Below are 11,088 nucleotides of genomic sequence, written 5' to 3'. Positions count from 1 at the left end.
ATGTTCAACATGAATATTTCGTAAGGGACTTTCTTTGACTTTCATTTTTACTCATTCACACACACACACACTCACACACACAAATTTACACTAAATACACACACACACACACTTTCCTACACAAAATAAAAAAAAAACATACATGCACATTTTTTTGTGAAAATGGATATAGGATCTACGTGGATATATTGACAGGGGAATATTTGAAATCATTTTAGCGTGCTAATATATGGACCTCATTAATTGGTCAGTTTGGAAATATGTACTATATGCTCACAGAGCATTTTTGGTCTCCGATTTGAAAAAAAAACAGGCATCTAAAGGGATAAGACAATGGACAATAAATTTATGTACATCCCTAATGACGATACACAAAATTACCCTTTCTGTAGATAAAAATTGTTGGTTGAATCGTTTAGACACTCAACTTAACTAAGCAAGAACAGTCCCCAAATTTGTTAAGCTAACGAATAAGAAATTGTTATTATAAAACAATGAGAACTAGTGTAATGAACAGCCCAATGTTCCCTCCCTCCCAGAAAAAAATAGCCATGTAAAAAATACTTCAGGAATGTAAACAAACAAGAATGATAAAATTCATAGAAATCAGTATGGTACATGTTTTGTAAAATAAAAGAATTGAAAACTGAAGGCTTTTAGCAAAAAAACATCATGCGAAATTTCTATACTTTATAAGCTTTATTAGACAAATAATAATTATAAAGCATAAAATTATAGCAGTATAAAGTTTTGATATTATGATTTAATTCTTAGTCAACCTTTTTTTGAGCAGAAAAACTGTACACACTTTTACACAAAGTACCTGTGGAGCACCTCCCCCTTCCTTTATTTTTAAGATACAAAGTAGCATATTAAATTTGACCTAATAAACAAACAAACGAAAAACTGGTTCAATTAAAACTTTAATCTCACGGGATTCCACCCATGTAATGCTGCTTTAACCTTAACCCCTGCAGGTGGCATAAATGTACGCTGCAGCACTATAACCAAAACTTAAAACTTTAAAACTTTTTTTGTGTCTTTAAAAATGACCTACCATTGGTAAATTAAAATGTATACTGGCCTGCCATTGGTTATTTAGTCTGTGTATTGGCATGTCATTGTCATATGTATTCAATGACGTCTTTTTTTAAAGGCACTATAAACAGCTTCTTAAAAACCTAACCTGACCTATTTTTATTATCTAAAATTGAAATAAAATTTGGATTTAAAAAAGTTAAAATCTTTTGTATGACAAAACGCGATTTACAGACAAGAACCAAAAACACTTTCGTGGCAACTATAGCGCGTTTCACTTTATGCTAGATGATTTTGCTGTATTTTCTAGGGAGGGAGGGGACATTGGGCTGTTTATTACACTAGCCCCCAAAATTTTTAATAATGTTTTCTTATTCGTTAGCTTAATAACTTTGGGGACTTTTTTGATTTTTCCAAACGTTTTAACCACTAATTTTGATCTACAAAAGGGTAATTTTGTGTATCAACATTGGGGATGTACATCAATTTATCGGCCATTGTCTTATCTCTTTAGACCATTGTGTATTTTCACTATGTTGACTGTTTCCTAAATTTTCACCAACTAAACATAATTTTATTTTTAAAATTTACAACCGCTCAAATAAATATTTAAACAAGGATGACAACATCCATAAGTAGATTGAAAGGACATTTTTTTTAAATTGTTAAATTCAAGAATAGATTTATTGGAGAATAAAATCACAAAACCTTTCTCGCGTATTTTGTATAATGACTGACTTACTAACGGTCAAAATACATACTGGATGATAAAATAGCCAAAATCCTGCTAAAAGCCGTCAAATCGCCATAGATGTTTCATATTTGATTATGCTTCTTAATGCTAATATATTGACAAAAGTTGTCTGTGTATCTGGAATAGAAGCCAAGAAGATCACGTTTCCCCACTTTGTTTCTAACGGACAGACGGACGGACATTTTGAAATGCAGAGTAGCTTCGCTAATAATAACATATTTCTAAAGCTGTACAGGAAATTATTACATTTATCAAAAGCTTTTCTATGAAAAGGGTCAGTCCTCGCGTCCGCAACTGCTAGCCGTTTTCATTAAGTTCGACATGTTAGAATTGTCCTATCGATGTAAAATCCTGCATGATGATTCTTATAACATTTAGGTACGATTTGGGAAGCGTAGCAGCGCTATAATTGTTACCAGAATGCCTGTAGAACAATATGCCGGTTTTTAAAAACTTTTTTAACAAAATCATTTTTTATGATATTATTATCTGATATTTGGACTTCAACAAAATTTATCTCATACACGTAGAGAATTTCCTGACTAGTTTTACTTGAATTTTAGATATTTATTGACTTTAGGATTTCACATAATTATGAAATAGACAAAAAAAACTCTTCTATAAGTTGCTTAAGCCAGACAGTCAAGTTCAGAAATAAATCATTTTTTTAATATTTAAAAATAAGTATTATTATATATATTTTTCAACTTAAAAGAAAAAAAATTATAACTATAGTTGTTGATTTTGCAAGATTTTTAATAAATACTTTGGACAACAAAGTACAATATTATAAACGAAGCATCTCTATAATCAAGTCCTAAAAATGTAAGTATGTCCTTAAACAGTATCCTGTTTATAAGCAGTTAATTGAGTGTTTATCTTCGTCTGTCCATCAGTTTCAGAGCTTCGCTTTTATGGATGTTGTTATTCTGATATTTAAAGATATCACCCGCCTTTGGAAATTAGTTGCTATGAAAACAAGAAAGAATATGTTGGAAGCATACAAAGAAGTTAGATGTAATTAATATGCACAATTTCCATTGCAAAACAGCCAAACAAGCAATAATTTTCAGGGATCTAAAGGGATAAGACAATGTCCGATAAATTGATGTAGAGTACATCCTAATTGATGTAAACTAAAATTATCTATACTGTAGATTACAATTAATCGTTGAAACGTTTGGACACTCAATTTTATCAACCAACCAATCAAATTTCAATAAAAGTTCCCAAAGTTGTAAAGCCAACGAAAAGGAAAACGTTACTATAAAACTTTAGGGACAAGTATAATAAACAGCCCAATGTCCCCTCTCTCCCTAAATAATTGTAGAGTGGTTTTTGTTCTTTTTAAAAAAGAACATCTGTATTTCTTATTTATTACTACTATAAAAAAAAATTTAAATGAAATTTAAAGTAAACTTTTTTTGGAATTTGTTTAAATTTTCATTTAAAAAAATACAAGCTGGCATTTTGAAAACAGCAAACATTTTATTTTATATAGATAAACGATTTGAAAGTAATAATTTAATAAAATTATGCAATAATTCATGGGATTTGTAATTTGTTTAGAAAGGAAGAGTAAAATTGCAAATAGATTAATGTACATCAATATTATAATAGCCTTTTAAAAACTTTTCCAAAAGAGGAAGGTGACTTAAGACATTGTACTTTTGTAAAAAAAGCTTTATTATTTGTTTCGTTACAACTTTTTGAGATAATTACCAAATCTTGATTAAGTTTCTAAGAGGATAATACCAAAATTCATAATTAATATTTCCCCCTATAGAGTTACGGACTGACGGTCTGACACAGTTTATTAAAGAGTAGCTTCGCTACTAAAAAGTGTTTTCATGTTAAATTGACCCGCCCTCTATTTACTATTCAGCTAAATTTATTTACCGGAAAAAATTACAATTGTATCATTTTTGGACATCTATTTAAACATTTCATACATTTAAATTGCAATTCTTTTTTATACCTAACGACTTCGCCCCTAGAGGGGTAAAGAGCAGTGGTAACTATTCTAACAATTCTACAAAAAATCACGAAACCTTTCAAAATATCATGGAAGTTTATTTTTTTTTTCATGGAACTGAAGAGAGGGGTGGGTAAGAAGGGGAGGAAAAGGGGAAGGTGGTTGTGGGGAAATATTCTTTTAGAATTTTTTGTCAGCGGCCTCCCCTAGCTGGCAAAGGTTGTGGATATACTCAGCCTGCTCTGCTAATTCTTCGGCGCTAGCCGTTGGCATGTTGGCATCTTCCCGGCGGCTGAGGGCGTCGGCGTTGGTATTCTGGGTGCCAGGCCTGTGGCAGACGGTAAAGTCTAAGGCCGCTAGCTCCTCCTGCCAGCGGGCCACCATCCCTGTGGATGTGTTCAGTGATTTCATCTGTAGCAGGGCAGAGGAATCAGTGTTGATCTGGAAGCTGCGGTAGGACAAGATGCCGTGGAATTTTCGGATCCCATAGATAATGGCGGCCATCTCTCCCTTCCAGGACGGGTAGCGCGTCTCAGGGTCGGTTGTCTTGCGCCCCACGGCGGCAATCAGCCTCTCCTTGCCCTCCTGGCATTGACTCAGTATGGCAGAGATGGCGCGGCTGCTGAAATCTGTGGTGAGCTGGAACACTGCTGGCAAATCAAACCTGGGCGGCGCTCGGATGGGGGCCTTGCGGAACTTGTCCTTGAGTTGCAGCAGCTGGGCTTCCATCTCAGGCGTCCAGGTTAGGGCCTTGGCCGTCTTCTGCCGATTCATCTCGTAGGTGAGGTCTGCATACTCTGGGATGAACAGGCGGTAGTATCCAAAGAAGCCCAGCAACGCCAGCAAATCCTTGGGGGTGCTAGGGGCTGGCCAGTCCAAGATGCGGTCAATATAGTCCTCTTGCATGGCTATCCCCTCACGGCTGAGGGTGTGACCCAGATAATCCACCTTGGACCGGAACAACTTGGTCTTGGCTGGCTTGAGGCGGATCCCTCCCCTACGGTGGGCTTCCAAGACCTCTCGGAGCCTGGCCAGGTGGGCCCAGGTATCCTGATGGAAGGTCAGGACGTCGTCAAGGTATGACTGGAGGTTGGCTGTGCCTAGTGGGTTTAGGACCCCTGCAATAAACCTGGAATAGACAGACGGTGCCGTAGCCAGGCCAAAGGGCATCCTTTTCCATTGATACAAGCCCCTGGGGGTGGTGAAGGCGGTGCAGGGCCGGCTATCCTCAGACACACGGATGGTGTAGTATGCGGCCACCGCGTCTAAAGCACTGTAGACACGGTGCCCGCCAGCTCGTTCCACCAACTGCTGGATCCTAGGCAGGGGGTAGCTGTCCAGCTCCAGACACTTGTTGAGGGCTCTGTAGTCGACGGCCCAGCGGGTGCTCCCGTCCTTCTTCTTGATGGGCACCAGGGGGCTGCTCCAGGCGGAGTCCGACGGCTCTATAACTCCTTCCTGTAGCCAGGTGTCCAGTTGTTTCTCCAGTTCAGCCTCTTGCCGCGGGTTCAGATCCCTAAATCTCTGGCGGATCGGCTGGGTCCCTGGCTTGAGGCGCAGCTGCAACTCAACCACATCTGTGCAGCCGGGGGTAGAATTGGAGAAGACGTCCCTGTACTCTGACAACGTAGTCCAGACCTCCTTCTTGAGCAAGGGGTCCTTGCGTAGGAACTCATTGTCTTCCATCTCCAGGGCCTCCCACAACTCCTGCATGTCTATAGGCTCAGCAGGTTCTTGGAACGAGTGGAGACGCGGGGGAGGCGTATCAGAGACCTCTAAAATGTCAGGTTTGACCAGCTCCCCTGCCACTGGGAGGCCAGCATCCAGCAAGAGGGGCGCCTCCCCCTCATTGACCACCAGTACTCTAAACACAGTGGCAGAGCCAGGCCTGTGGGCATACAGGCCCTCTGGAATAACAAGGTCCTCCCCAAACCTCTGTTCTGGGGCAGCTAGTTGAATGGCATCCTTGGTGCGATGGCCTACTAGCTCAACAGGGACCGCCATAACCCCGCGGCCAGGCAGGACCACCCGCTTGGCTGTGCGGAGCTGTGGTGGTTGACCGTCAGTTGGAGTGACAGCGCTTAGCCTATACGTGGCTGGTGCGGGGTCAGCCTTGGCTCCGGGATCCACCGGCCGCGACTTGACGGGCTCGGCTTCTGGAGGGGCTGACGTGTCGGAGCCAGGCGTGGCTCCGGGGGCGTCCGGCCACGATTTGACGGGCTTGGCGCTGGGAGAGGCCAAAGTGCTGGGTCCAGCTTTGGCTCCGTGGGCGTCCGGCCGCGACTTGACGGGCACGGCGCCGGGAGAGGCTGGGGCCTGAGAGTTGAGTGTGGCTCCGGGTACATCAGACCGTGACTTGACGGGTCTGGACTCGGGCTTGGCTGGTGGACTGGCTGGAGGTCCCAGGTAGAGGGGGCCAGGTGGACACGGCTGGCCGTTGATAAAAATGTCGGCGGAGAAGATTGGTTCTGGAGGGCTGGCAATCTCAGGAAACGTTGTTGGCAGGCTCTCCCTTGGCACCTTGGGCACTGGGGGCAACCCCATGGCTAGCAGGTTAGCTCCCTTGTGTGCGTTGAGCTCAGCGTCCACCCAGTGTGTGCCTTTCTCAACCACACGCGGCTGCTCAGGCAGGGGGCCTGGCAGAGGCCCCTCATAGCTTAGCTCTCTCTCGGCTGTCTCCCGGTCAATGGGGACGCCACGGAGTGGGATAAACTCCCCACGCACCCACAAGCAAGGTGGTTGCATGTCGAAACAGAGCCTAGTTCCGAACTCCTTGAGAAAATACCCTCCTAGGTTCAGAGGGTGTGAGAGATTCCGGACCACAGTCACGTGGTAGAGATGGAGTATAAGAGTGTGTGAAACTGCCATATATAACTCTTTTAATTTTCCGATTACCTGGAGGGGCTGGCCTTCCTCATTAGCAGTCAGGATCTGGGTGTTGTCCGGAATCAACATGCGTTGCACGCCCATCGCGTGCATGAGATGCTCAGAAATTACAGCAGACCCTGGTACACGGTTGCCAGAATCAATCATGGCATCAACCTGTACATGCTGGGCAGGGTCAGGAGTAGGAAACCTCACCCTGACATGGCAGGGGAAGTGGAGGTCCTGCCCTTGAGACAAGGGGGCCTCTCGTTCGGCTGGGGTTGGCAGAAACTTTGGTGGTGGCCGCACCGCAGCTATGGTGGTATCGCTTACCATGGTGGCTTAGACTGTAGCTTCGAATCACTAGAGCTTATTAATTATCACTTGGTCAACAATTTTATATTTATTTTTATCACTTGGTTGACATTTATACACAATGATGTGTTGTTATCACTAGGAGCTCTAGGTGTGATTCTGGAAGCACTGGCAGCAGGGAATGTCCGTCCTGCAAGGTTCAGAGGGGTGACGGCGGTAGGGAATGACCCGTCCTACAGCGCCGCTGGTTCGAATCCCGAAAAATGGCGGCAGGGAATGGCCCGTCCTGCAGCGCCTCGGGTTCGAATCCTGGGAGGCAGCGGCAGGGAATGTCCCGTCCTGCCGTGCCTGTGGCTCAAAATCTGCTGTCCGTCGCAGTGGTAGGGCTTACTTGTGTGCTGAAGCTTCGCAGCCACACATTGCCTTCTTAGGGAGACCAGCACACAGCTGTCTGTCTCGTAGGTTTGGCCTGGGTGTCCTGGGGCTTGTCCCAGCTACACTTGCCAATTTAGACTCAGTTCTGTAGCCGTCTGAGCTAAATTATCCGATTGCCGTGGCTGCGCACCTAGTGCTACTCCTACACGACACGGAAAAAGCGTCTTAACTGGCGCTTTTAGCAGGCTAAATCTGCTTGCCGTAGGCCAGAGGCCCACATATTGCGTTCAAAATGATGGAAATTCGACCTAAAAAGGCCGTCTCACGGGTCAGTTGGCGGCTGATTGTCCCCTTACTTGCCAAAGGGTCCAATCAGAGGTAGAATAGGCTAGTTTCTGTAAGGCTCGATTGAAACACGCTGGCACCAAGTTCTGGTAAGCCGAGCGTTCTCGGCCCACGGGGTAACGAGTTCGGATTCAATGAGCCCTAGCCTTTAAGTATTCTACCAAACAAACAAGCAGGATTCAATCATACAGAAATTATATATTTAAACTGAATAATATTTACAAGTTATGTTTACTATATATATACAACAAAATATAACAATGGTTAGGTTTGAAGGGGGTGTGGGGCGCTAGGGCTTAGCGCCCGACGGTAGACAGGCTGTGGGGGCAGCGGTGGTAAAAGGGGAGGCAGCGCCTCCCGATTATATAAGCGCGTGAGGGACTCGTGATAGTTGCATGTTCAAGTCCCCTCCCCACATTTAGGCAGGCTAGTTTGACCGCTGGGTGCGGGGTCAACAGCGGTCATGAGATGGATAGTGATATAATAGGATTAGTGCGGGGGGTTTGTTACCATAAGTCACAGCGAAGCAACTCTGTAAACGGCCTGTCCGTCTGGGTGTCGTATTACCACATCATTACTTCAAAATAAGAGGTCAACAAGAAAAAAACTATTGCACATCTAAATTCTATGGATCATTTAACATCTACTACTTACTAAAAGCACCGAAAATATTTTTGAAAAAATCACAAAATTTGGGACACTCTACATATAAACGTTATTTGTATGGCTTTAAACCGATTAGTATACGCTGAATTAGAACCTGTATTCATCCATACTGAAAAACATGTATGGCATCGTATTATAGACAATTTTCCACGATAATTAAAACATAAAAACTGCAGTTTTTTTAGCCCGGACCTTTGGCCTCCTGGGCTAACAAAACTGGTTTTAATCTTATAATTTTCCCTTTTGAAAGCTGTCTATTATACAATGCGATAAATAACTACTACTAAGTTTTAATAATAACGTATAGAATTTAACTATGCATAGCTTTATTTAACTTATCTTATCCCTTGATTATAAATGTGATAAGAACCAGAAAGGGAAGGGACATTGGGTTGATTATTACTAGTCCCCAAAGTTCTATAACAACGTTTTTTTTCGTTAGCTCAACATCTTTGGGGACTTTCTTGAATTTGAATGGTTGGTTCATTAAGTTGAGTGACTAAACATTTCAATCAGTAATTGTAATCTAGAGAAGGGGTATCATCATTAGGGATATACATCAATTTATCGGTCAATGTCTTATACCTTTAGATCCTAGCTTTATATTCTCATTATTTTATTATAACGCATTTCTTAGAATGTCGTCCTATAACAAATATATTTCCAAAAAAATAAATTAGGGACAATAATTTTAGAATATAATTTTCAAGCTCACTTATAATTCTTCACTGAATTTAATTCAATGAAAAAATATCATTAAAAAAAAGATAATAAAATGGACGTTTGGACATTCTAGTAACGATTATAGAGTTGCTACGCTTTCTAAATTTTACCTAACTTCTACAGGAATCACCATGCAAAGTTTTAAATCGATAACATGCCTAAATTAACGCTAAAAGAAATAACCATTACGGACGGACTTACAAACAGACTGGCGGACGGGCCGACCCTAATTATAGAAAAGCTTTGCCTTTAAAAAGTATAGTAGCTTCCCAAGGCAGAATTCTTATCGTCTATTGCCGTAACAAAACCTTCCTATCAATAATTCTGATAATTTTCGGCTATTCTATTAGAAATTTATTTTTTTAATTTTAAAAATTTTGGTGTCCGAATTCTCTTTAAATCTAATCCACTTATCTACTTAATGAACTAACCAATCTATTGACTCTAAAAAATTTCAACTACAAAAACCTATCATTTGTTAAAAACAAAATTTATATGACGTTCTGTCGCTTTTTATAACTTTTAACACATAGAAGATGTAAATATTTAAAAAAAATGCTTTTTGAAAAGCTTTTTATTAGATCTAAATATAAATGTTGACGGCCTTTTATATGATTCTTAAAAGCCTGTAAGGGGGATTCAAAGAAAAGCTTCAAAAATGCAGGCCTCTCATAAATTTACCCTGCAACATTTAAAAAAACCAGGGATTTAAAGGCACAAGATAATGGCCGATAAATTAATATACAGCCCTAATAATGATGCACAAAATTACCCATTCTGTAGATTAAAGTTAGTGGTTTAAACATTTGAACACTTAACCTAATGAACTAATTAATCAAAATTCACTTAAGCCCCAAAGTTGTCAAGCCAAAAAAAAAATTAGAACACTTTGGGGACTAGTGTAATGAGCAGCCTAATGTCCCCTCTCTCTCTCTGAGTAGTAGTAAAGGAAGGGGGGGGGGGGGTAGCCATGATAGGCAGATTTTTCTTGGATATATTGTTACTTTGATTTTACACAAGATTTCACGTTCTCTAGTAAAGTGAAACCCGCAGCGGACTAAAATAACGATTCCTCCCTTCCTACCCCTGGAAATCCTATAGGCTATAGTACTCTCAATACAACGCAAATTAAACTGAATTTTTTTGATGATTTTGACTATAAAGTGTTTTTATTGTAAAAATGTTATCAGTTACTGGCAAAAATAAGCTTACAATTTTCTTTCTAGGCGACGTATTTTAATAATGAAAATTCTATTATTAGCAATGAAAAACTTTAAAAATTTTCATTGTACTAAAAATATGATTTTGAAATGTCTATAACTTTTTAGTTTTTGAAGCTGGAGGCTTCAAATTTTGGGTATTGGGTCTACTTGTGGCAGTCTTTCAGCAGTTAAAGCGGTATAATTCTTGCATGGTTCCTTTTAGGACATACTAAAACTTTTAGGACTTGATTATAGAGATAGCTCGCTTATTATATTGTACCTTATTGTAAAAGGAATCAGTACACCAAAAATCAGATCAATCGGATGATTGTATCACATAAAATTTTTTTAACAAATATTAGACAGTATATTTATGAAGATAGTCAATTACAATTACAAAATCAAATATTGGTGTCCAGGTTAATTCCAGGTTCAGGTATGATCCTGCAGGCCCTGACCCACCAGGTATCAAGCAAACTTTAAGGAATCCTGTGGCCAAAAATTTTTAGTTAGGGACCTCAAAATTTTAAACTTAAGATTGTCTTAAATGTCTGCATGAGATTTTAATATTTATGACCAACGGCGACCGTAGGAAGCTGGTCGTTTATGTTTTGAAATGATAAAGGACCTAGAAAAAAAGAGGTGAATGAAGCAATCTATGACTTAGACTGACTTTTGGTCGGAAATTCTTTATCAAACAGGGGATCTGAACGAACCAGTTTAGTCAACTAGCTCTAATAGGAATGGATATAACAGGGGGAAGATTTTAACGCCCCTAATTTTTTTCTTGGGGATACATTTCCTTCTTCTGTGAGCGCATACTTACATAC

The sequence above is a fragment of the Acartia tonsa genome, chromosome 10, assembly GCF_053477335.1.
Source record: "Acartia tonsa isolate MP-2025a chromosome 10, ASM5347733v1, whole genome shotgun sequence".
In the NCBI taxonomy this organism is placed as follows: domain Eukaryota; kingdom Metazoa; phylum Arthropoda; class Copepoda; order Calanoida; family Acartiidae; genus Acartia; species Acartia tonsa.
This window is presented reverse-complemented; position numbering follows the sequence as displayed.